This window comes from Arachis ipaensis, chromosome B3 (assembly GCF_059453495.1).
Source record: "Arachis ipaensis isolate K30076 ecotype BB chromosome B3, ASM5945349v1, whole genome shotgun sequence".
NCBI lineage: Eukaryota > Viridiplantae > Streptophyta > Magnoliopsida > Fabales > Fabaceae > Arachis > Arachis ipaensis.
The window spans coordinates 94,803,740-94,820,434 of NC_142438.1; the positions used below are offsets into that span (position 1 = coordinate 94,803,740).

General features: G+C 39.0%; 1 non-coding gene across 1 annotated transcript; it reads right to left on the reverse strand.

Moving 5' to 3' along the window:
* Positions 1-12,725: 12,725 nt before the first annotated feature.
* On the reverse strand, positions 12,726-12,833 carry LOC148571635 (small nucleolar RNA R71). The gene has a single exon (XR_015908574.1). It is a non-coding gene; the product is annotated as a small nucleolar RNA R71 (small nucleolar RNA).
* Between the last annotated feature and the right edge of the window lie 3,862 nt (positions 12,834-16,695).

Consider the following 16,695-nt stretch of genomic DNA (forward strand, 5'->3'; position numbering starts at 1 on the left):
TCACGCATATGCGTAGGTCACGCGTGCGCGTCATTTGGAGATTTTTCTTATCGCGCGTACGCATCAGTCACGCGTATGCGTCGCTCGTGATTTTTGCTAGGCGCGCGTTCGCGTCGTCCATGCGTGCAGGTCGCTTGTGTTCTGCGCGAGGCACGCGTCCGCGTTGTCCATGCGTGCGCGTCGCTGCCATTTCCTTCAAAACTCCATTTTGTGCGTTCCTTCCATTTTTGCATGTTTTCTTTCTGTCCTCTAAGCCATTCCTGTCCTATGAAGCCTGAAAATCCTTAACACACAGATCACATCATCAAATGGTAATAAAGGATAATTAAAATTAACAGTTTTAAGGCGTAGGAAACATGTTTTCACATATATCACAGAATAAGGAAGGAATTGTAAAATCATGCAAATTATATGAATAAGTGGGTGAAGAATTGATAAAAACACTCATTTGAGCACAAGATAAATCATAAAATAGTGGTTTATCAACCTCCCCACACTTAAACAATAGCATGTCCTCATGCTAAGCTCAAGAGAAGCTATAAAGGAGTGAAGGGGAATGGTGAAACTTATGAAATGCAACCTATCTATATGAATGCAGCTAAATGCAAAAATGTTTCTACCTACTTAGTTAAAAGTAAACAAATCTTTCAAGAACAAACATGAACTGGATTTCACTAATTCAAATTACAGAATAAAGTACAAGTAAACTTGCAGAAGAAAATAGCTCAAGAAAGCCGGGAACAAAGAATCGAGCATCGAACCCTCACCGGAAGTGTATACACTCTAATCACTTAAGTGTTTAAGGTTCGACTCTCTCAATTTTCTACTAACCTTGCTTTCTAAGGCTTGCTTTTCTTCTACCAATCAACAAAAATTTAATGCATAAATACACATATCAAGAGGTCTTTTAAGGGTTGTAATGGGGTTAGGGTCAAGGTAGGATTGTATTTGGTCAAGTGGACTAAAATCTGAATCCTTAATTAACTTAAACTTTTCCCACCTAACTTAGGACAATCCATGCAATCAAAATACAAAACCTAACTATCCATTAACCATGTTTTTCACATATTCATGCATCCTAATTTCGAGTATAGTACAAATGCATTGCTTTCACCATTTACTTTGGGGCATTTTGTCCCCTTTTATTATTTGCTCTGTTTCTTTTCTTTTTCTTATTTATTTTTCTTTTCCTTTTTTTTATATATCTATATTTTTTTCTTTTTCTTTTATTTTTCTCAATGCATATGATTAAATTATTGAATGCATGAACATGTCCTAAATATTTCTTTCATATTTTCATAAAGATATATAACACCCAATTCTTAAACCAAATATTTCCAAACCCAACTTCCCCACACTTAAATCATGAACACTCTCACTAGTCTAAGCTAACTAAGGATTCAAATTAAGGACATTATTATTTTCCGTTTAGAGTTAGTGATGAGATAAAGTAAAGAATAAAGGGGTAAAATAGGCTCAAAATTGGGTTGCAAGGGATAATGAAAGGTAAGGCCATATGGGTATGTAAGCTTAGTAAAACAAAGGCCTCAATCATATAAGTGCATGCATACATCACACCATGGAAATATAGAATTAAGCAAGACAAAGATCACAATTTTAGAGAGAAAAACACACATCAAAAATAAAATATTGGTTGATAAAATGCAACCAATCAAATAGGCTTAAAATCTCACTGGTTTTGTGTGTTCAAGCTCTAAGCCATGTTCCAGTATAATATTTCTTCAAATAAGTTTATCAAAAATTTTAAATTAAATTAGTGAAATGTTATAAAAAGTTTCTTGAAAAAGAAAATATTACTTTAACCAAGTGGTGGTAAAATATGCACAAAATCAAAAAATCATGCAATCAAACATGCAAATGCAACAATGAACTAACAAAGAAAATAAAATATTGGTGTTGAGAGGAAAATAACTAACCCACAGAAGTCGATATCGACCTCCCCACACTTAAAGATTGCACCGTTGGTGCACGAAATTGTGATCTCAATGGCTCCAACAACTTGGTACGCACAATTGTAATCTCAACTCTTTTTCACAACTTCACACAACTAACCAGCAAGTGCAATGGGTCGTCCAAGTAATAAACCTTACGTGAGTAAGGGTCGATCCCACGGAGATTGTCGGCTTGAAGCAAGCTATGGTCATCCTTGTAAATCTCAGTCAGACAGATTCAAATGGTTATAAGGTTTTGATACTTAAAATATAAATAAAACACAAAATAAAATAGAAATACTTATGTAATTCATTGGTGGGAATTTCAGATAAGCGTATGGAGATGCTTTGTTTCTTCTGAACCTCTGCTTTCTTATTGCCTTCTTCCAACCATGCGTTACCTCCTTCCATGGCAAGCTGTATGATCCTCTCGGATGAAAATAATTCCATATGCACTGTCACCGCACGGATAATCATCTGTCGGTTCCTGCTAGCATCGGAATAGGACCATTGTCCCACTTGTGCCCCACATTCGCAGGTTTGAAGCTCGTCACAATCATCCCTTCTCAGATCCTACTCGGAATACCACAGACAAGATTTAGACTTTCCGGATCCCAGGAATGGCTGCTAATAATTCTAGCCTATACCACGAAGGTTCTAATCTTAGATTAGAAACCCAAGAGATACACACTCAAGCTATTGCAGATAGAATGGACGTGGTTGTCAGGCACGCGCTCATAGGTGAGAATGATGATGAGTGTCACGGATCATCACATTCATTAGGTTGAAGTGCGAGTGGATATCTTAGAGAAGAAGTAGGCGTGAATTGAAGAGAAAAACAATAGTACTTGTATTAATTCATGAAGAACAGCAGAGCTCCACACCTAAATCTATGGAGTGTAGAAACTCCACCGTTGAAAATACATAAGTGAAAGGTCTAGGCATGGCCGTGAGGCCAGCCTCTCCAAACGTGAACATACAAGTTCCAAAAGATAAAATATTAAAAGATGAAAATACAATAGTAAAAGGTCCTATTTATAATGAACTAGTAGCCTAGGGTTTACAGAAATAAGTAAATGATGCAGAAATCCACTTTCGGAGCCCACTTGGTGTGTGCTTGGGCTGAGCATTGAAGCTTTTTCGTGCATAGGCTGTTCCTGGAGTTAAACGCCAGCTTTGGTGCCAGTTTGGGCGTTTTACGCCAGAAATTTTAGGCTGACTTTGAACGCCAGTTTGGGCCATCAAATCTCGAGCAAAGTATAGACTATTATATATTTCTGGAAAGCCCAGGATGTCTACTTTCCAACGCAATTGAGAGCGTGCCAATTGGGCTTCTGTAGCTCCAGAAAATCCACTTTGAGTGCAAGGAGGTCAGAATCCAACAGCTTCTGCAGTCCTTTTTCAGCCTCTGAATCAGATTTTTGCTCAGGTCCCTCAATTTCAGCCAGAAAATATCTAAAATCACAGAAAAACACACAAACTCAATGTAAAGTCCAGAAATGAGATTTTTATTTAAAAACTAATAATTATACACTAAAAACTAACTAAATCATACTAAAAACTACCTAAAAACAATGTTAAAAAGCGTATAAATTATCTGCTCATCACAACACCAAACTTAAATTATTGCTTGTCCCCAAGCAACTAAAAACAAAATTGGATAAAAAGAAGAGAATATACAATAAATTCCGAAAACGTCTATGAAGATCAGTCTTAATTAGATGAGCAGGGCCATTAGCTTTTTGCTTCTGAACAGTTTTGGCATCTCACTTTATCCTTTGAAGTTCAGAATGATTGGCATCTATAGAAACTCAGAATTCAGATAGTGTTATTGATTCTCCTATTTTAGTATGTTAATTCTTGAACACAGCTACTTTATGAGTCTTGGCCATGACCCTAAGCATTTTGTTTTCCAGTATTACCACTGGATACATAAATGCCATAGACACATAAATGGGTGAACCTTCTCAGATTGTGACTTAGCTTTGCTAGAGTCCCCAATTAGAGGTGTCTAGAGCTCTTAAGCACACTCTTTTTGCTTTGGACCACGACTTTAACCGCTCAGTCTCAAGCTTTTCACTTGACACCTTCACGCTACAAGCACATGGTTAGGGACGGCTTGGTTTAGCCGCTTAGGCCAGGATTTTATTCCTGTGGCCCTCCTATCCATTAATTTCCAAAGCCTTGGATCCTTTTTTGACCCTTGCCTTTTTGTTTAAAGGGCTACTGGCTTTTTCTACTTGCTTTTTCTTTTTCTTTCTTTTTATTTCTTTATTTTTTTCGCCACTTTTTTTTTCGCAAGCTTCTTCTTTTTCACTGCTTTTTCTTGCTTCAAGAATTAATTTTATGATTTTTCAGATTATCAATAACATTTCTCCTTTTCATCATTCTTTCAAGAGCCAACAATTTTAACATTCATAAACTTCACTATAAAAAATATGCACTGTTCAAGCATTCATTCAGAAAAACAAAAAGTATTGCCACCATATAAAAATAATTAAACTATTTTAAAATTCGAAATTCATGTACTTCTTTTTCTTTTTCAGGAAACATTTTTTTCCATTTAAGAGAGGTGAAGGATTCATAGGACATTCATAGCTTTAAAGCATAGACACTAAATACTAATGATCATGTAATAAAGACACAAACATGAATAAACATAGAGCATAGTAAACGAAAAACAGAAAATAAAGAGCAAGGAAATTAAAGAACGGGTTCACCTTACTGATGGCGGCTAGTTTTTCCTTTTGAAGATCTTATGGAGTGCTTGAGCTCCTCAATGTCTCTTTCTTGCCTTTGTTGCTCTTCCCTCATGGCTGTTTGATCTTCTCTAATTTCATTGAGGAGGATAGAATGCTCTTGGTGTTCCACCCTTAGTTGTCCCATGTTGGAACTTAATTCTCCTAAGGAGGTGTTGATTTGCTCCCAATAGTTTTATGGAGGAAAGTGCATCCCTTGAGGCATCTCAGGGATTTCTTGATGAGGGACTTCCTCATGCTCTTGTTGAGGTCCATAAGTTGGCTCTCTTATTTGCTCCATCCTCTTTTTAGTGATGGGCTTGTCCTCTTCAATGAGGATGTCTTCTTCTATGACAACTCCAGCTAAATTGTATAGGTGACAGATGAGATGAGGGAAGGCTAACCTTGCCAAAGTGGAGGTTTTGTCAGCCACTTTGTAGAGTTCTAGAGATATGACCTCATGAACTTCTACTTCCTCTCCAATCATGATGCTATGGGCTGAGCATTGAGCTTTACACGTGCATAGGCTGTTCCTGGAGTTAAACGCCAGCTTGGGTGCCAGTTTGGGCATTTAACTCCAATTTTGGTGCCAGTTTTGGCATTTTACGCCAGAAAGTTTTAGGCTGGCTTTGGACGCCAGTTTGGGCCATCAAATCTCGAGCAAAGTATAAACTATTATATATTGCTGGAAAGCCCAAGATGTCTACTTTCCAACGCAATTGAGAGCGTGCCAATTAGGCTTCCATAGCTCCAGAAAATCCACTTCGAGTGCAGGGAGGTCAGAATCCAACAACTTCTGCAATCCTTTTTCAGCCTCTGAATCAGATTTTTGCTCAGGTCCCTCAATTTCAGCCAGAAAATACTTGAAATCATAGAAAAACACACAAACTCATAGTAAAGTCTAGAAATGTGATTTTTATTTAAAAATTAATAATTATATACTAAAAACTAACTAAATCATACTAAAAACTACCTAAAAACAATGCTAAAAAGCGTATAAATTAACCGCTCATCAACCGTCCTCGGTGCATGTTGAGATGTGCAGGTGGACGGGTTGCTACACTGATGCTTTTCTCCAAAGAAAGTGCGTAGGAACTTGTTTGTCGCCCCATGTAAACGTTTTCTGTTTCCCTTCCTCGGTGGCCATCCTGAAAGATGAGGAAAAAGAAGAAAAGTAACCCAAAAACAAAGATAGGAAATAATTTAAAATATGGTTGGGTTAATGCCAAATGATGAGAGTCTCAATTACATGGTAGCTACAACATGCAAGTGAGAAAACAGTAGAAGCACATGGCAAATCAAGAGTGCAAAAATTTGCAACAATGGGGAAGAGAGTGTGGGTAATGTAAGAAAATATAAATTCATGTCAATGCAAAAGGGATACAGGTAACATAAAAGATTGGCAGTGACAGATAAATAATATCATCCAACAATGTAAAACAAGTCACTAAGCACCAAAATAATACCAGAAAAGAGACAACGGTTGAAAAAGAAAATTTAACACCAATGAAAAAATAATAAATTTAGAAAAAAAAATAAAAATATGCACAAAATTAAAATGCAATGGATGGAAGTATGCAAATAAATTAAGTAAAATAGAATGAAAGTGAAGAAGGATGAGAAGTTAAAGAGATGAAGAAGAAGAAAGTAAGAAAGGAAGAAGAAAGACTAAGAAAAGATAGAAGAAAGAAGAAAGAATGATAATAGAAAGATAAGTAGGATTGGAGAAGAAAAGATAGGAATTCTGGCACTGATTTGGATTGTCGCATGCGACGCGGACGCGTGGGGCATGCGTTCGCGTGGATTGGGCTATTTTCAAGTGACACGGACGCGTCAGGGACGCGTTCGCGTGGTCTGAATTGTGCTATTGGTGCGAGAGCAGCCTCGCGCACGCACAACTCTCTGTTTTAATGCGCACATTGCCAAAATTTGAACCGACGCGTGCGCGTGAGGGACGCGCACGCGTGGATGGCCCTGGAAGGGAAAATGACGCGTTCGCATCAGGGACGCGCACGCGTGATGTTGCTTGTGCTCCTAGCACCATTCCAGCACCGCACCATCACAACTTTCTGTCTAAACACATTTTTACGCCGATTTGTAGGGCACGCGTACGCGTGGAAGGTTGATTTTGCAATTTGACGTGGACGCGTCAGGGACGCGTTCACGTAGGTGTGTTTGTGCCTAAGGCACGCCTCCAGCCACGCTCCCGCGCAACTCTCTGTTTAGTTCTTCTTTGTTTCGCATGCACATATGACGTGTACGCGTCAGCGATGCTTGCGCGTCGCGTGCGAAATATTTTTTTTTGAAGTATGCAGAATGCAAAATGTAGAATGCAGATGACTATGCAGAAATTATGAATGAACACGAATGAAAATAAAATAAAATAAAACTAAGTATAAAAAAGAAAGAATATACCATGGTGGGTTGTCTCCCACCTAGCACTTTTAGTTAAAGTCCTTAAGTTGGACATTTAGTGAGTCCCTTGTTATGGTGGCTTGTGCTTGAACTCATCCAAGAATCTCCACCAACGTTTGCAATTCCAATAGCCTCCGAGGTCCCAAACTAGGCACGTAAAGCCTTAGAGCAAGTCAAAGCAGGTGTTTAGGTCCCAGGGGTGTTGATTATCAAAATGAATTCCAGGATCCCAAACCTTGCTTTTGTACCCGTCTTCTTGTTGACCATCTTTGTTCCAACCAGGTGATAAGTAATTTGAACTCTCACTGAGATACCCAAACATCTTCCGCGACCCATTCAATCGAGCTCTATACCAATCCTTGCACTTCCAATTGGAGCATGGAATCGTATTAAACCTTGGGTGCCAACTCCTATTACTAACCATCTCCCGCTTACTCTTAAAGCCACAAAGAGCTCTAAGCTGGCCATCGGTTTCAAGCAAACCGTATTCAAGTGGAAAGGTAAAGATAAAGGCTAAGGATTTTACCCACTTGAAGTTTGTATTGGGTGGTAATGGCCTTGGGAGAGGTGTTTCCAGTGGTCTTTCAAACTTCACTTCCTTGTACTCTTCTGTGAATTCTGCCACTTCCTTGCAAACCTCTTCAACTGCAACCACGTCTTGATCAAAGTCTTCGAATTCTTCCTCATCACTCAAGTCATAAGTTGGAGGTTGAGAAAAATCTACCTCCACATCATCTTCATATTCACTTGGGGAAGATTCGTCAAGCTCAAGGAGTTCAAATTCGGATGCAACTTCATCATCAGGAGAGCTTGATTCATGATCATCATTATCAAGGAAACTTGCTTCTTGATCTGTTCCGTCCAGTTCTTCATAAGATACATGCTTTGGGTGTTGTGCACTATCCTCCTTAGCATCGATTGCAAATTTCTTGGCAAAATTATCTACAATTCTTGATTCTTATGGAGATTCAGCGTCTCCTAAGTCTTCAACCAATTCTTCTTCTTCGATAATTGTAGCTTCCTCTACTTGTTCCAGTACAAAGTCATGCCCCTTACTGTCCTTTGGAGTTTCTAGTATCTCCTTCAGGCTGCGATCTTCATTAGATTCTCCGCATGAAGCCATGGGAGTTCCTTGAGTGTCCGAACGTCGGGAAGCCAATTGATTTATCGCTTACTCCAACTGATGAAGGGTTGCATGAAATTGATCTACTGTTTCCTTGAGACGAGCTTGTGATTCTTGGGTCGATGGATATGGACATGGTGCATATGGAAGTGGTGGTTCTTGGGAGTAATTGGATTGGAATTGGGGTGGATAAAGGTTAGGGTCATATGGTGGTGAATGGTTGTAGTTAGCTTGTGAGTATGGTGGTTCAAAGCTATGTTGAGGAGGTGGTTTATGGGCATATGATGGGGCTTGTTGGTAGCTACAAGGGGGTCCACCATATCTATCATCTTGGTACGCATCTCGGAATGGCTCTTGACCATAGTAATTTGATGGAGGTGGTTTGTCACGAAAGGGTCCATGATGAGCGGATAATTTATACGCTTTTGGCATTGTTTTTAGTATGTTTTTAGTAGAATCTAGTTACTTTTAGGGATGTTTTTATTAGTTTTTATGCTAAATTTACATTTCTGGACTTTACTATGAGTTTGTGTGTTTTTCTGTGATTTCAGGTATTTTCTGGCTGAAATTGAGGGACTTGAGCAAAAATTAGATTCAGAGGTTGAAGAAGGACTGCTGATGCTGTTGGATTCTGACCTCCCTGCACTCAAAGTGGATTTTCTGGAGCTACAGAACTCAAAATGGCGCGCTTCTAATTGCATTGGAAAGTAGACATCCAGGGATTTCCAGCAATGTATAATAGTCTATACTTTGAACGAGTTTAGATGACGTAAAAGGGCGTTGAACACCAGTTCTACGCTGCTGTCTGGAGTTAAACGCCAGAAACAAGTCACAAACCAGAGTTGAACGCCAGAAATACGTTACAACCTGGCGTTCAACTCCAGAAAGAGCCTCTGCACGTGTAACATTCAAGTTCAGCCCAAGCACACACCAAGTGGGCCGCGGAAGTGGATTAATGCATCAATTACTTACTTCTGTAAACCCTAGTAGCTAGTTTATTATAAATAGGACTTTTTACTATTGTATTAGACATCTTTGGATCATCTTTGGATTATATTTTGATCCTATTGATCACATTTGGGGGCTGGCCATTCGGCCATGCCAGGACCTTTCACTTATGTATTTTCAACGGTAGAGTTTCTGCACTCCATAGATTAAGGTGTGGAGCTCTGCTGTTCCTCAAAGATTAATGCAAAGTACTACTGTTTTCTATTTAATTCAACTTGTTCCGCTTCTAAGATATTCATTCGCACTTCAACCTGAATGTGATGAACGTGACAATCATCATCATTCCCTATGAACGCGTGCCTGACAACCACCTCCGTTCTACCTCATATTGAATGAGTATCTCTTGGATCTCTTAATCAGAATCTTCATGGTGTAAGCTAGATTGATGGCGGCATTCATGAGAGTCTGGAAAGTCTAAACCTTGTCTGTGGTATTCCGAGTAGGACTCTGGGATTGAATGACTGTGACGAGCTTCAAACTCGCGAGTACTGGGCGTAGTGACAGACGCAAAAGGAGGGTGAATCCTATTCCAGTATGATCGAGAACCTCAGATGATTAGCCGTGCTGTGACAGAGCATTTGGACCATTTTCACAAGAGGATAGGATGCAGCCATTGGCAAGGGTGACGCCTCCAGACGATTAGCCATGCAGTGACAGCGCATCGGACCATTTTCCTGAGAGGATCAAAAGTAGCCATTGACAACGGTGATGTCCTTACATAAAGCCAGCCATAGAAAGGAGTAAGACTGATTGGATGAAGACAGCAGGAAAAGCAGAAGTTTAGAGGGACGAAAGCATCTCCATGCATTTATCAGAAATTCTCACCAAGGATTTACGTAAGTATTTCTATCCCTATTTTATTATTAATATTCGAAAACTCCATAACCATTCTATATCCGCCTGACTGAGATTTACAAGATGACCAAAGCTTGCTTCATACCAACAATCTCAGTGGGATCGACCCTTACTCGCGTAAGGTTTATTACTTGGACGACCCAGTGCACTTGCTGGTTAGTTGTGCAAAGTTGTGATAACAAGTTGAGATTACAATTGAGCGTACCATGTTGATGGCGCCATTGATTATCACAATTTCGTACACCAAGTTTTTGGTGTCGTTGCCGGGGATTGTTCGAGTTTAGACAATTGACGGTTCATATTGTTGCTCAGATTAGGTAATTTTCTTTTTGTTTTATTTTCAAAAAATTTAAAAAAAAATCTTTCAAAAATTTCTCCTTTGTTATCGTAAAAAATTTTAAAATAAAAATATTTTCAAAAATATATTTTTCTTCAGAATTTTTAAGAATGAATTCTAGTGTTTCATGAAGCATGTTGAAGCCTGGCTGGCTGTAAAGCCATGTCTAATCCTTCTGGGTAGGGAATGTCAGGCGTGTCATGTTTGAGTTACATACTAATGCTTGGCTGGCTATTCAGCCATGCCTGACCCTTTGATTGAAGCTTTAGACTAAAGAGCATAAGATTCCTAGAATTCATATTAAAAATTTTGGAATCCTTATTTTTCTTTTTCAAAATGATTTTCGAAAAAATTAAAAGAAAATACAAAAAAATCATAAAATCATAAAAATCAAAAAAATATTTTGTATTTCTTGTTTGAGTCTTGAGTCAGATTTAAAGTTTGGTGTCAATTGCATGTTCGTCTTGCATTTTTCGAAAAATTCATGCATTCATGGTGTTCTTCATGATCTTCAAGTTGTTCTTGGTAAGTCTTCTTGTTTGATCTTGATGTTTTCTTGTTTTGCATCTTTTCTTGTTTTTCATGTGCATTTTTGCATTCATAGTGTCTAAACATGAAAGATTTCTAAGTTTGGTGTCTTGCATGTCTTCTTTGCATATAAAAATTTTCAAAAATATGTTCTTGATGTTCATCATGATCTTCATAGTGTTCTTGGTGTTCATCTTGACATTCATAGTATTCTTGCATGCATTCATTGTTTTGATCCATAACTTTCATGCATTGCATCATTTTTCTTGTTTCTCTCTCTCATCATAAAAAAATTCAAAAAAAAATATCTTTCCTTTTTTCTCTCTCATAAATTCGAAAATTAGATTTGACTTTTTCAAAAATTTTTAAAATCTGGTTGTTTTTATGAGTCAAATCAAATTTTCAATTTAAAAATCTCATCTTTTTTCAAAATCTTTTTCAAAAATCAAATCTTTTTCATTTTTTCTTATTTACTTTCGAAAATTATAAAAATATTTTTCAAAAACCTTTTTCTTATCATTATCTCTTAATTTTCGAAAATAATATCACCAATTAATGTTTTGATTAAAAAATTTCAAGTTTGTTACTTGCTTGTTAAGAAAGATTCAAACTTTAAGTTCTAGAATCATATCCTGTGATTTATTGTGAATCAAGTCATTAATTGTGATTTTAAAAATCAAATCTTTTTCAAAACTAATTTCAATCGTATCTTTTCAAAAATATCCTCTTATCTTATCTTTTTCAAAAATTTGATTTCAAAATATCTTTTCTAACTTCCTAACTTCTTATCTTTTCAAAATTTATTTCAACTAACTAACTAACTTTTTGTTTGTTTCTTATCTTTTTCAAAACTACCTAACTAACTCTCTCTCTCTCTCTAATTTTCGAAAATATCTTCCCTCTTTTTCAAAATTTCTTTTTAATTAACTAATTATTTTAATTTTTTATTTTAATTTTCGAAAACTAACCTTTTTTCAAAAACTATTTTCGAAAATCACTAACCCTTTTTCAAAAATAATTTTCGAAAATCCTTCTCCCTCATCTCCTTCTAATTATTTATTCATCTACTAACACTTCTCTTCATCTCACATCACTGCTCCTATCCTTACCCTTGTGTTTGGATTCTTCATTCTTCTTCACCCCTATTCCTTTTCTTCTTCTACTAACAATAAGGAACCTCTTTATTGTGACATAGAGGATTCCTCTTCTTTTCTTGTTATCTTCTCTTTCTTATGAGCAGGAATAAGGAAAAAGGCATTCTTGTTGAAGTTGATCCAGAACCTGAAAGGACTCTGCAGAGGAAACTAAGAGAAGCTAAATTACAACAATCCAGAGACAACCTTATTGAAAATTTCGAACAAGTAAAGGAGATGGCAGCCGAACCCAACAACAATAATGCAAGGAGAATGCTTGGTGACTTTACTGCACCTAATTCCAATTTACATGGAAGAAGCATCTCCATTCCTGCCATTGGAGCAAACAACTTTGAGCTGAAACCTCAATTAGTTTCTCTGATGCAGCAGAACTGCAAGTTTTATGGACTTCCATCTGAAGATCCTTTTCAGTTATTAACTGAATTCTTGCAGATATGTGATACTGTTAAGACTAATAGAGTAGATCCTGAAGTCTACAGGCTCATGCTTTTCCCTTTTGCTATAAGAGACAGAGCTAGAGTGTGGTTGGACTCTCAACCCAGAGATAGCCTGAACTCTTGGGACAAGCTGGTCACGGCTTTCTTAGCTAAGTTCTTTCCTCCTCAAAAGCTGAGCAAGCTTAGAGTGGATGTTCAAACCTTCAGACAGAAAGAAGGTGAATCCCTCTATGAAGCCTGGGAAAGATACAAGCAACTGACCAAAAAGTGTCCTTTTGACATGCTTTCAGAATGGACCATCCTGGATATATTCTATGATGGTCTATCTGAATTGGCTAAGATGTCATTGGATACTTCTGCAGGTGGATCCATTCACCTAAAGAAAACGCCTGCAGAAGCTCAAGAACTCATTGACATGGTTGCTAATAACCAGTTCATGTACACTTCTGAAAGGAATCCTGTGAGTAATGGGACGCCTATGAAGAAGGGAGTTCTTGAAATTGATACTCTGAATGCCATATTGGCTCAGAACAAAATATTGACTCAGCAAGTCAATATGATTTCTCAGAGTCTGAATGGAATGCAAGCCGCATCCAACAGTACTCAAGAGGCATCTTCTGAAGAAAAAGCTTATGATCCTGAAAACCCTGCAATAGCAGAGGTAAATTATATGGGTGAACCTTATGGAAACACCTATAACCCATCATGGAGAAATCATCCAAATTTCTCATGGAAGAATCAAAAGCCTCAACAAGGCTTTAATAATGGTGGAAGAAATAGGTTTAACAACACCAAACCTTTTCCATCATACACTCAGCAACAGACAGAGAACTCTGAACAAAATACCTCTAATTTAGCAAACTTAGTCTCTGATCTATCTAAGGCCATTGTGAGTTTCATGAATGAAACAAGGTCATCCATTAGAAATTTGGAGGCACAAGTGGGCCAGCTAAGTAAAAGGATCACTGAAATCCCTCCTAGTACTCTCCCAAGCAATACAGAAGAAAATCCAAAAGGAGAGTGCAAGGCCATTGAATTAATCACCATGGCTGAACCTGTCAAGGAAGGAGAGGACGTGAATCCCAAGGAGGAAGACCTCCTAAGACGTCTAGTGATCAATAAGGAGCTTCCCTTTGAGGAACCAAAGGAATCTGAGACTCATCTAGAGACCATAGAGATTCCATTAAACCTCCTTATTCCATTCATGAGCTCTGATGAGTATTCCTCTTCTGAAGAGGATGAGGATGTTACTGAAGAGTAAGCTGCCAAGTTTCTTGGTGCAATCATGAAGCTGAATGCCAAATTATTTGGTATTGAGACTTGGGAAGATGAACCTCCCTTGTTCACCAATGAACTAAGTGATCTGGATCAACTGAGATTGCCTAAGAAGAAACAGGATCCTGGAAAGTTCTTAATACCTTGAACCATAGGCACCATGACCTTTGAGAAGGCTCTGTGTGACCTTGGTTCAGGGATAAACCTCATGCCCCTCTCTGTAATAGAGAAATTGGGAATCTATGGGGTGCAAGCCACTAAAATCTCATTAGAGATGGTAGACAATTCAAGAAAACAGGCTTATGGACAAGTAGAGGACGTGTTAGTAAAGGTTGAAGGCCTTTACATCCCTGCTGATTTAATAGTCCCAGATACTGGGAAGGATGAGGATGAATTCATCATCCTTGGAAGACCCTTCCTAGCCACAGCAAGAGCTGTGATTGATGTGGACAGAGGAGAACTGATCCTTCAATTAAATGAGGACAACCTTGTGTTTAAAACCCAAGGATCTCTCTCTGTACCAATGGAGAGGAAGCATAAAAAGCTTCTCTCGCTGCAGATTCAACCAGAGCCCCCACAGTCAAACTTTAAGTTTGGTGTTGGGAGGCCACAACCAAACTCTAAGTTTGGTGTTGAACTCCTATATCCAAACTCTAAGTTTGGTGTTGGGGAGTCTCAACAATACTCTGAACATCTGTGAGGCTCCATGAGAGCCCACTGTCAAGCTATTGACATTAAAGAAGCGCTTGTTGGGAGGCAACCCAATTTTTATCTAATTCTATTTTTCTTGTTCTTTCATGTTTTATTAGGTTCATGATCATGTGGAGTCACAAAATAAATATAAAAATTGAAAACGGAATCAAAAACAGCAGATGAAAAATCACACCCTGGAGGAAGACCTTACTGGCGTTTAAACGCCAGTAAAAAGCATCTGGCTGGCGTTCAACGCCAGAACAGAGCATGTTCTGGCGCTGAACGCCCAAAATGGGCAGCATCTGGGCGTTTGAACGCCAGAATTGCACCCTGGAGAAGAGCTGGCGCTGAACGCCCAGAACAAGCATGGTTCTGGCGTTCAACGCCAGAAATGGGCAACAAATGGGCGTTCAACGCCCAGAACAAGCACCAATCTGGCGCTGAACGCCAGAGTTGTGTGCAAGGGCATTTTGCATGCCTAATTTGGTGCAAGGTTGTAAATCCTTGAACACCTCAGGATCTGTGGACCCCACAGAATCACCTCAGGATCTGTGGACCCCACAGGATCCCCACCTACCTCCACTCACTTCTTCTCACCCCTCTTTCACACAATCCCATAAACACTCTTCTCCAAAACTCTTCACCAATCACCTCAATCTCTCTTCCCTATCACCACTTCACCACTCACATCCATCCACTCTTCCCCATAAACCTACCTCATAAACTCCACCTACCTTCAAAATTCAAAATCAATTTCCCACCCAAAACCCACCCTTATGGCCGAACCTTACCCCCCTTCCCTATATAAAGCCCTCCATTTTTCTTCATTTTCACACAACACAACCCTCTCTTCTCTTCTTAGCCGAAACACAACCCCTTCTCCCTCTCCTCTATTTCTTCTTCTTCTTCATCTACTCTTCCTTTTCTTGCTCGAGGGCGAGCAATTTTCTAAGTTTGGTGTGGTAAAAGCATAAGCTTTTTGTTTTTCCATTACCATTGATGGCACCCAAGACCGGAGAATCCTCTAGAAAAGGGAAAGGGAAGACAAAAGCTTCCACCTCCGAGTCATGGGAGATGGAAAGATTCATCTCCAAAGCTCATCAAGACCACTTCTATGATGTTGTGGCCAAGAAGAAGGTGATCCCCGAGGTCCCTTTCAAGCTCAAGAAGAATAAGTATCTGGAGATCCGACATGAAATCCAAAGAAGAGGTTGGGAAGTTCTAACAAAACCCATCCAACAAGTCGGCATCCTAATGGTTCAAGAGTTCTATGCCAATGCATGGATCACTAGGAACCATGATCAAAGTAAGAACCCAGACCCAAAGAATTATCTCACCATGGTTCGGGGGAAATACTTAGATTTTAGCCTGGAAAATGTGAGGTTGGCGTTTAACTTGCCTATGATGCAAGGAGATGCACGCCCCTACACTAGAAGGGTCAACTTTAATCAAAGGTTGGACCAAGTCCTCATGGACATATGTGTAGAAGGAGCTCAATGGAAGATTGACTCCAAAGGCAAGCCGGTTCAACTAAAAAGACTGGACCTCAAGCCTGTAGCTAGAGGATGGTTAGAGTTCATACAACGCTCCATCATCCCCACTAGCAACCGATCCGAAGTTACTGTGGATCGGGCCATCATGATTCATAGCATCAGGATTGGAGAGGAAGTAGAAGTTCATGAAGTCATCTCCCTTGAACTCTACAAAATAGCCAAAAAGTCCTCCCCCATGGCAAGGCTAGCTTTTCCTCATCTTATTTGCCATCTATGTTAATCAGCTGGAGCTTTCATAGAAGGAGACATTCCCATTGAGGAAGAGAAGCCCATCACTAAGAAAAGGATGGAGCAAGCAAGAGAGCCCATTCATGGAGCTCAAGAGGCGCAGGAAGCTCATCACCATGAGATCCCGGAGATGCCTCAAATGCATTTTCCTCCACAAAACTATTGGGAGCAAATCAACACCTCCCTAGGAGAATTAAGTTCCAACATGGGACAATTAAGGGTGGAACATCAAGAGCACTCTATCATCCTTCATGAAATAAGAGAAGATCAAAAAGCAATGAGGGAGGAGCAACAAAGACAAGGAAGAGACATAGAAGAGCTCAAGGACATCATTGGTTCCTCAAGAAGGAAACGCCACCATCACTAAGGTGGACTCATTCCTTGTTCATACTTTCTCTG